The following is a 9,008-nucleotide window of genomic DNA, read 5'->3' as shown; positions in this document are numbered from 1 at the left end:
GGGGCACCAGCACAATACAGGACTAAAACTTTGGTTTCATATCTCAGTAACTGGAGGTATGGAATCAAAACTTTTATACTTTCTGGAATCATAGAGTTACAGCAAAACTAAGGGCGCTTTTGTTTGTAATAAACTCAGTTCGGTTTCAAACCGGTTTGCCAAACTTTCGATTTGTTTTGTAAAACTGGTTTTGATCTGGAAAAGGTTTGTGTCATTTGTTTTAAAAAACCGCTAACCGGTTTGTCAAACCGACCAAACTGCCTCCGGAGGCGGTTTGTTCGGTTTGTTGTATCCGAAATTTATTGCAGTTCGAGAAAAAATGGCGGACCGTGTGGACCAAAATGGAAACGAGTAAGGAAAAAAAATAAGAATTTGTTCATTTCTGGAGAAAACCCGTGGTAATCTTTATGCTCAGCCGAATTCATTTGTCAATAATTACTTCTGAAAACATTCTCTTTGATTGGCATGTATACATCGTTATAATCAGTTTCTCTTACCATGGTCGAAATATTCCATTCATTTCGTTCCAAGATTATTCGACCTCCGACAGTCCAAACTCCAATTACTGTTATAGTATAAAGTTTTAATTTATAGTAAATGTGTCTGTTTCTGAAGGATAACATACAAATGCAATATTTTGTATTTAAATAAATGTCTCTGTTGCTAAGCAAGGGATCACTTCTTGTAGTGTAAAGAAACACACTTACTTTTGTAAGAATTCTAGGTTCAAGTCCTAGCAAGAAGCCCTATGCACATTGACATAACTTTATATGCACATAAACATCATTAGTATATAAATACATAATTATGCAAAGCAGTTCCCTAGTCTGACTAAATTTTAAGAGCAAAATGAGTATTTTTTTATTTTCATGCATACAACTATTCATATCAATAAAATTTTAATTTCCAATTAAATTTTCATTTTTAGCTCACCTGACTGAAAGTCAGGTGAAACTTTTAGTATGGTCTTTTGTCCGTCGTCCGTCCGTCCACAATTGAGCTTGTGTTCACGATAGCGCGTTCATTTCTTATTTGATTTGAACGAAACTTGCAAATAACTTGTATCTCTATTAGATCTCGGTTACTGTCGAAAACCAGCCATATTGCAAGATAGGTCTTGGAGTTATGCCCCCTGAAATGGCTAAAATCTGCACAATTGAGCTTGTGTTCATGATAGCGCTTTCATTTCTCATTTGATTTGAACCAAACTTGCATATAACTTGTATCTCTATTAGATCTCGGTTACTTTCGAAAACCAGCCATATTGCACGATGGGTCTTGGAGTTATGCCCCCTGAAATGGCTAAAATTGCAGATTTTAGCCTTGTGTTCACGATAGCGCTTTTATTTATTTTTGCATGTTCACCAAACTTGTTTAACTCACCTCACCGAATTTCTAGAAAATTTGTTCAAATTATGGCCCCAGTGTCAAAATTGGCCCCGCCCCAGGGATTACTTGTTTTTTACATAGACTTGTATAGGAAAATCTTTAAAAAAAAATTGTCTGAAACTACAATGGCTAGAGTTAAGATATTTGGTGTGTAGTATTGTCTAGTGGACCTCTACCAAGAATATACAAATCGTGGCCCTGCAGTCAAAATTAGCCCCACCCTGGGGACTGCTTGTTTTTACATAGACTTATATAGGAAAATCTTTAAAATTCTTTTTGTCTGAAACCACAATGTCTAGAGCTTAGATATTTGGTATGTAGCATTGTCTAGTGGACCTCTACAAAGATTATTCAAATCATGGCCCTGGAGTCAAAATTGGCCCCGCCCCAGGGGCTACTTGTTTTACATAGAATTATAGAGGGAAATCTTGAAAATTCTTTTTGTCTGAAACTACAACGGCTAGAGTTTAGATATTTGGTGTATATCATTATCTAGTTGACCTCTACCAAGATTCTTCAAATCATGGCCCTGGAGTCAAGATTGTCCCCGCCCCAGGGATACTTGTTTTTACATAGACTTATATAGGAAAAACTCTTGATTTCAAAAATTCATAAAAAATAGAAGACATGATATTTGAACCTGGAGAAAAAAAAAACGTATTATGATTTTCATCAAGGATTGCTTTGGTCGAGATGTTGAGGGTGTGAGCCCAACCGGGTTGGCCGAGCCTATATTGCACCATTATCTCCTGTGAAACTGTTGAGCCAAATTTAAGGAAACTTTACAGGAATGATCCTTGGGTGGTCCTCTACCAAAATTGTTCAAATAACATTTTCAGTCATTAACTTGTTCTCCTACAACCATAGTGCCTCATTGGCTTGTCAGGTGAGCGACCAGGGCCACTTGGCCCTCTTGTTTTTTTATCCCTGACAAGATATTAATTGAAAATAACTTGACTGACAGCTCTAGGACCTGTTAACATAAGCAGAAAAATGGCCGTAAAACACTGCAAAGTCATACATACTTGTGGAGGACTAATTTTCATGGATTTCATAGTTGTGTAATTAATTTCTAACAAGCCATAAATACCATTGTTTTTATCTTCAAAAGGTGAATTCTATAAAATCGTGTCCTCATGAAATAACCATTTCAATATAGACAAAGCAGTTATCAACAACAAAAATAAAAATGACTATTAAGTCTGTAAAAAGAGCTGATCCTTGTTGTCAAATGTTGTACAATTTATTACAATGCTAACTTCGAAAACAAGTTTGCACAAGTTTGTTTCAATTGATAATGCATTGTCTCATTAGTGATGGTGACTTTCCCCTTGTGACTCACATGTTCTGTTGGTTGTTCTGACTGAGCTCCTAACTTAGCCAGTTTGTCTGCCTCTTCATTGCCTGCAAGTCCACAATGGGATGGAATCCACTGAAGTGCTACTTTGCAGGTTATACTCAGGTGCTGCATTCTCCTGGCTAGCTGCGGAGCTTTATTGTTGATAAGAGCTTCCATGACAGACAGTGCATCTGTAAGAAAGACGACTGAGGAACTTTCTTCTGCCGAGTTTTCAATCATTGAGACGGCCTTCATGAGTGCGTCAGTCTCTGCCTTGAAATTGCTGTAGTGTTTTCCTGTGGCTGCGTTTAGTGTAGAGAAATTTCAATTCACCGAAATACATATAACTATATACATAAGTATCAATTATGTTTAATAATGTATATCATTGGTTTCTCCCCCCACCTAATACAGTGACATAAAAGTTCAAAGTATTAAGTATTATCTGATCAAGTCAGGGGTGTCATTGGATGCCATCCGGATTTTGAATATACAATGCGTCATCAGAAAAAAATGTCAGAGGTTAAATATGTCAACAATTTTTGAAGAATCTTAATTAATATTTATTTAAACATGTTTTTGTGAGGTAAGATACACTCGCTGGCCTAAAATACAACTGCTTACTTAAATCAGTCCAGCACCAGAGTCAGAGTATATGTGCTTTGCTTGAACCTTGAGTAGTATAACGTCATCTATTTTTGCACATTAACTACATCACAACTGTCAAACTTTGCTGAGTGTGTCTAAAACAAGGAAACAGCAATGATTTCAATTTAGGAGTTATCCCTGTTACAAAACACTTAATCTCTAATTTTCATCAAATTGAAATAAAAAAAAAGTCTGCTGGATAGTGGATACAGTTATATGATTACATCTCAGTCTTAGTCTTTGTGGCCGGATGGTTAGGGTAGTTGATATTAAATTATTTGTCCTTCACTGCAGTGTGCTCGGAACCTTGCTCAGGGTGTAGAATTCTTTCATGTGTGGATTTTTAAGTAATCCAGCTGACTTAACGGACAGTGGCTTTACCTAGCTGCCCGCCCATGCCTTAAATAATGCATTGAAAGTTGATATATGACCTATAATTCTGTCAGTCTGACATTAAACTTAACAAAAACTATCATTTGTATTCACTCAATTGGTCTAATGTTCTCGAGTGCAAAAGGAAGTGACTCAACTGTCTATGCCATAATTAGCTTTGCTATGTTAAATTGTGGCGGCACGTGAGGAGTAGTAATAGTAGTACATGTTATTTAATATGTTTGGCTCTTAGATACAAAATCTGTCATTTATCTCCATTTAGAATAAATCTGTATCTGTATGTTTTACAGTGTAGGGCCTGTTACAGCTTCGCACACTGGAGGGAGGCGCTTAATCGTGAAGAAGGGCAGACTTGAAGCCCTCTGTTGTCTCTGCGCGGACCACCCTATCGTCCAGGTGGTTCCATTCAATTATAGTTTTCACAAAAAATGAGTTTTTCAATTGCTCAGATTTACAATGCTTAACACTAAAACCTCTGGTATTGTTTATTACTTGGTTTTCAACAATGTTTGACACTTGGAAATCACTATATGATTTTGCTCTGATTTGTCTTTTACGAGTTACAGTTTGTAGGTAATCCGAAGGGTGTATAGCTGGCACCAGACCCCCGGCCACTTTGTAGAGAAATACAAGTCGACTGGTTCTTCTACGATCCTGAAGTGGAGTTAGTTTGAGAGATTCCAACATGTTTGTGACCGATCCTTTTTCTCTAGACCTGTAGTCGCCGGTAATAAATCTCGCTGCCTGACGCTGGATACGTTCTAACTTATTAATATCGCCTTCTAAGTAAGGGTCCCAAACGATAGCACTATATTCGAGAGTTGATCGTATTAAAGCTAAGTAGGCACTTTTTCTGCATGCTGATGGACAGTGGCGAATATTTCTACGGAGTAGAGCCAAGGTCGAATTTGCCTTTTTTGTAATTTTATCAATGTGCTTAGTCCATAAAATAAATTTAATCACTATTTTTCTAGATTCGTCATTTTGTTCATACAAACCGCCTGTTTGTTCAAGAACTCATTTTAACCGAAACCAGTTTAAGTTTATCATTATTTTTTATCCAAACCAAAACCTAAAACCCAAACCGGATTTTTGCAAACAAAAGCGCCCTAAGTGTACATACCATATTATTCACCTTTTATGATCATGCAAGGGTAAGACAGTGCTTTCATACAAAAATCGTCAAAGAACAACCCGGGGCCTACAGCCAAAATAATTACCAGGACATGATGAATATCTACCAGCAAGAAACCAGATTGTTAGGAAATGATGCATATCTTCCACCAAGAACACAAATTACCAGAACATGATGTATATTTACTAGCAATAAACCAAATTGTTTAGAAATGATGCATATCTACCACCAAGAAAACAAATTACCAGAACATGATGTATATCTACCAGCAAGAAACCAGTTACGATGACACGACATATATCTACTGCCAAGAAAACAAATTAGCAGGACATGATGTATACCTACCACCAAGAAAACAAATTACTAGGACATAATATATATCTACCACAAAGAAAACAAATAACCAGGATGTGTTGTGCATCTACCACTAAGAAAATAAATTACCAGGATGTGTTGTTATCAACCACAAAAAAAATACCAGGATATGTTGTGTATCTACCACTAAGAAAACAAATTACCAGGATGTGTTGTGCATCTACAATGTACAAAACAGAAGTACCAGAATATGTTCCTTACTGGTATTTATTGAAGCAAAATAGTTTCAGATACTTGCTTATGATGTGCTGAATAATCATGGCGCTGGCTAGTCATGAATAAATAGTCAATGATTGTAATTGTCAACAAACATTTTTTATCGTTGCGATTATTTTTGCTTCCTAAAAATGCCTATTTAATAAGCTGACTCTAGTAAAACTACCACCCTTAAATATAGATGCGCATGTGAAATGTTGTATAGTTAGAATTGTCACAATTAACAATTAATGGGCAATGTGTTCAAAACACTTTACTTATATAATTGCTCAAAATTGAAAAGTTTTATCTTTTATATTTACATTTTGCCAAAATTTATAATTATAATTATTTATACATGCCATATCTCCCGCCGGGAGACTTTTTATCTCGTATTTTCAGTATATCTCCCGGTCTCCCCCGGGACATGAAAATCTCCCGTAAAAAAAAGTCAGAAAAAGTCATCTGCCAGAAAATCGTATCTCGGACCCAATGTAGATGTAGCGGTTCTCGTATCGGGTGGCCTCGGTAGCTCAATTGGTACAGCGTTGGCACGGTAAGCCAAAGGTCCGAGGTTCGAGTCCTGGTCGAGGCTGCACATTTTTCCTGAGACGGTTACATTTGGGGGCTCGTCCGGGATGCTCACCCTTGGAGCCCATGCAGGGCGAATCAGTTTGGCTGGGGTGTGCAACTGAATTCGGTTAACAGTCTGCGGCAGACATTGGCCAGGAGTGCCAATGTCTCGCAATAAGAGGGAAAGTGTGTAGCGGTTCTCGTATCGGGTGGCCTCGGTAGCTCAATTGGTACAGCGTTGGCACGGTAAGCCAAAGGTCCGAGGTTCGAGTCCTGGTCGAGGCTGCACATTTTTCCTGAGACTGTTACATAGACAAGGATAAAAACCGTAGTATACCGATTGTTTATAAAGCAAGACGTTGTTCACACTTTCATTGAATGTTTGTTTGTAACAAGTTTCTTAATCGCCTCTGGCAATCGGAAGAAGTCAATCATGTGATAAGTAGCATTGATTCACTTATTAATGGATTAGGTAATAATTGATGTGTTTGAATAATCCCTGATTAAAGTGTGATTGATGTTAAGGTAATATAAACAGGGTGGTACATTACAGAATATGAGCGGAGTCTTTGAGTAAGAAAATGATCATGTTTGATTAAAATTTAAAAAAAAAATGTTGTTAATTTTCCTGATTAAATAACCGATGCTGCTATGTGAACAAAATATATTCAACATGCAAAATATATTGTGTCAAAGTGATCTGTATTGGTATTCATCCGACATGGTCAGAAAAAAAAAGCTGTAGTAAAATTTTGATGTTTTAGTAATGAAATGAAAACATAAGTGTGTAAAAGGTATATTTCTTATTTGAGTATGTGTTGATAGAGGCAAACAGATGCATCCACTGATCAAGAGGAGTATGTGTTCTTTCTTGAGCTTCCTACAGTTGTTGTTGTTTGTTGATCCAGTTGTTGTTTAAAGTTATTTATGTTAATTTCCACCATGATAAGGGTCAGCCAAAATAGCAATAACTTTTCCAACATATTAATGGAAAAAAGAAACTAATTACATTTGTATTTACTGTGCTTCATTGACTTTTTGGAAATCCATAGAAATCCTTTAATACAAAGACTGGATGCCTAGCAATAATAGAGTATCAGCTTTATTGCCTTGGCCAGAAAGCGTTAAGACCATCCCTCTAGATTATTGAATAATAAAAAAACATAACGTGTATTGCATATATCATGAAAAAGGACAGAAGTTTCTGGTAGAGAAAGTAAAATATGAAGAAAACTTGATAGATAAAAGAACTGTGCCATTACAGAAGAAAAAGGCCTGCTGCGTACTCTTGCTGTGTACATACAGCGTATATGATGCGTACATGATGTGAAATCAAGGGCTTTAAATAGTACGCAGGATATACACCGCACATACACCGATAGTACGTTTGTAGTACACTTTTGACATGCAAATGAGCTCTGCCGCGTACTACTTGCTGCGTACATGCTGTGGACTACATAGTACACAGGATGTACGCTGGAGGAATTTAGTATGCGGGAAATAGTACGCAGCATGTACGCGGCACATACACTTTTCACATGCAAATGATCCTGCGGTGTACTACCCCTGCGGCGTACATGCGGTGTACTCCTGCGGCGTACATGCGGTGTACTCCTGCGGCGTACATGCTGTGTACTCCTGGCCCGAGTCCTGCGGCGTACATGCTGTGTACTCTTGTGGCGAAACTGCTGTGATAATGTAAATTCCTTACCCCACCAACTTTCGTATGCAAATGCTGATCATTTGGACAGAAAAAAGATAAGTGATATGCATCAATAAGTATTTACCCTTACCAAAATAATGTAGATTGATGTTATCAAATTAATTAGTATGCTTTTCTTCATCCACTTTTCAATGAAATAAATCAATTTTTGTAGCATGTAATTTGGTAAACATTTGAAGAAAATGGCGTAACTGCATCAAGGGGAAACAACTTTAATGCAACTAAATATAAGTGTTATGATTTATTATAGACGATGTGTGCGTAGTATGTATTTATTTTGATTAAAATCCATCTGAGAAAAATCTAGGACTGGAATTATATAAGCATTTATACACTTTTACGTCCGTAAAAAGTAGCGCACCAAAAAATTTTGGATTGATTTTTTCTAATGGGGCGAGCGCAGTTAGCCAAAAACGTTCTGAAAATATACGAGCGGCAAATCCGATGAACAACTTTTTAATTTGGTGAGGCCTTAATGAGTTAACATAATGAGCATTAAAGCCTTTATAAAACATGATAGAATGGTGTTTTGCTTAAGAGTATTCAAATAACAGTGAGAGCTATTAATTCTTCTCATTCGGGCGCTGTTGAGGCATTATCTTGGTAATTATTTCATGTATTACAAAATGTAATGCAACAAAGTTCAAATAAGGCTTTTCAATTATCCAAGTTAGAAAGCTCCAGGATTAATTCAAAATGAAAAAGAATATACTTTTACACTGCATGCGAGGTGCTCAGAAATCACTAAGATGTAAGCTTCACAAATGAACATTGCAAATAGTTTGGCAAATTTTCATTGTTCAGAATACTGGTAATCTGAACTATTCTATGCTATTAAGATGAAAGTTACTCGAAAATCAAGTTCTTGCTTCCAAAAAAAAAAATGTACAAATCCTTCCTGCATGAAGTGTACTTCAGACTTTTACCTAAAAAAATTCAAAGTATAAACACCAAAAGAAAATGAACAAGTCCCTCCCGCGTATATGAAGTTTACTTCAGACTTTAACTTATAAAAAAAAACTAAGTATAAATGCCAAAAGAAATTGTACAAGTCTTTCCCGCGTATATGAAGTGTACTGCACAAATTTCAAAGTATCTGCGGTGTACATGCAGTGTACTATTTTCTTGTACAAGTCCCTCCTGCGTACATGCATAGTACTCCTTAAATTTTCAGAGTCTGTGCTGCGTACTTGAAGTGTACTAGTGACCTCCTGCGTACATGCTGTGTACTCGTCGAA

General features: G+C 36.7%; 1 long non-coding RNA gene across 1 annotated transcript; it reads right to left on the bottom strand.

Annotated features, from left to right (window-relative positions):
• Nucleotides 1-2,596: 2,596 nt before the first annotated feature.
• Nucleotides 2,597-4,878, bottom strand: LOC128548994 (uncharacterized). The gene is made up of 2 exons (XR_008367406.1): nt 3,353-4,878; nt 2,597-3,030 (listed from the first exon to the last, which is right to left on the bottom strand). It is a non-coding gene; the product is annotated as an uncharacterized LOC128548994 (long non-coding RNA).
• Nucleotides 4,879-9,008: the final 4,130 nt, after the last annotated feature.

This window comes from Mercenaria mercenaria, chromosome 15, assembly GCF_021730395.1.
Source record: "Mercenaria mercenaria strain notata chromosome 15, MADL_Memer_1, whole genome shotgun sequence".
Taxonomy (NCBI): domain Eukaryota; kingdom Metazoa; phylum Mollusca; class Bivalvia; order Venerida; family Veneridae; genus Mercenaria; species Mercenaria mercenaria.
Note: the sequence above shows the minus strand (reverse complement) of the source record. Positions and strands in the feature narration are given on the sequence as shown.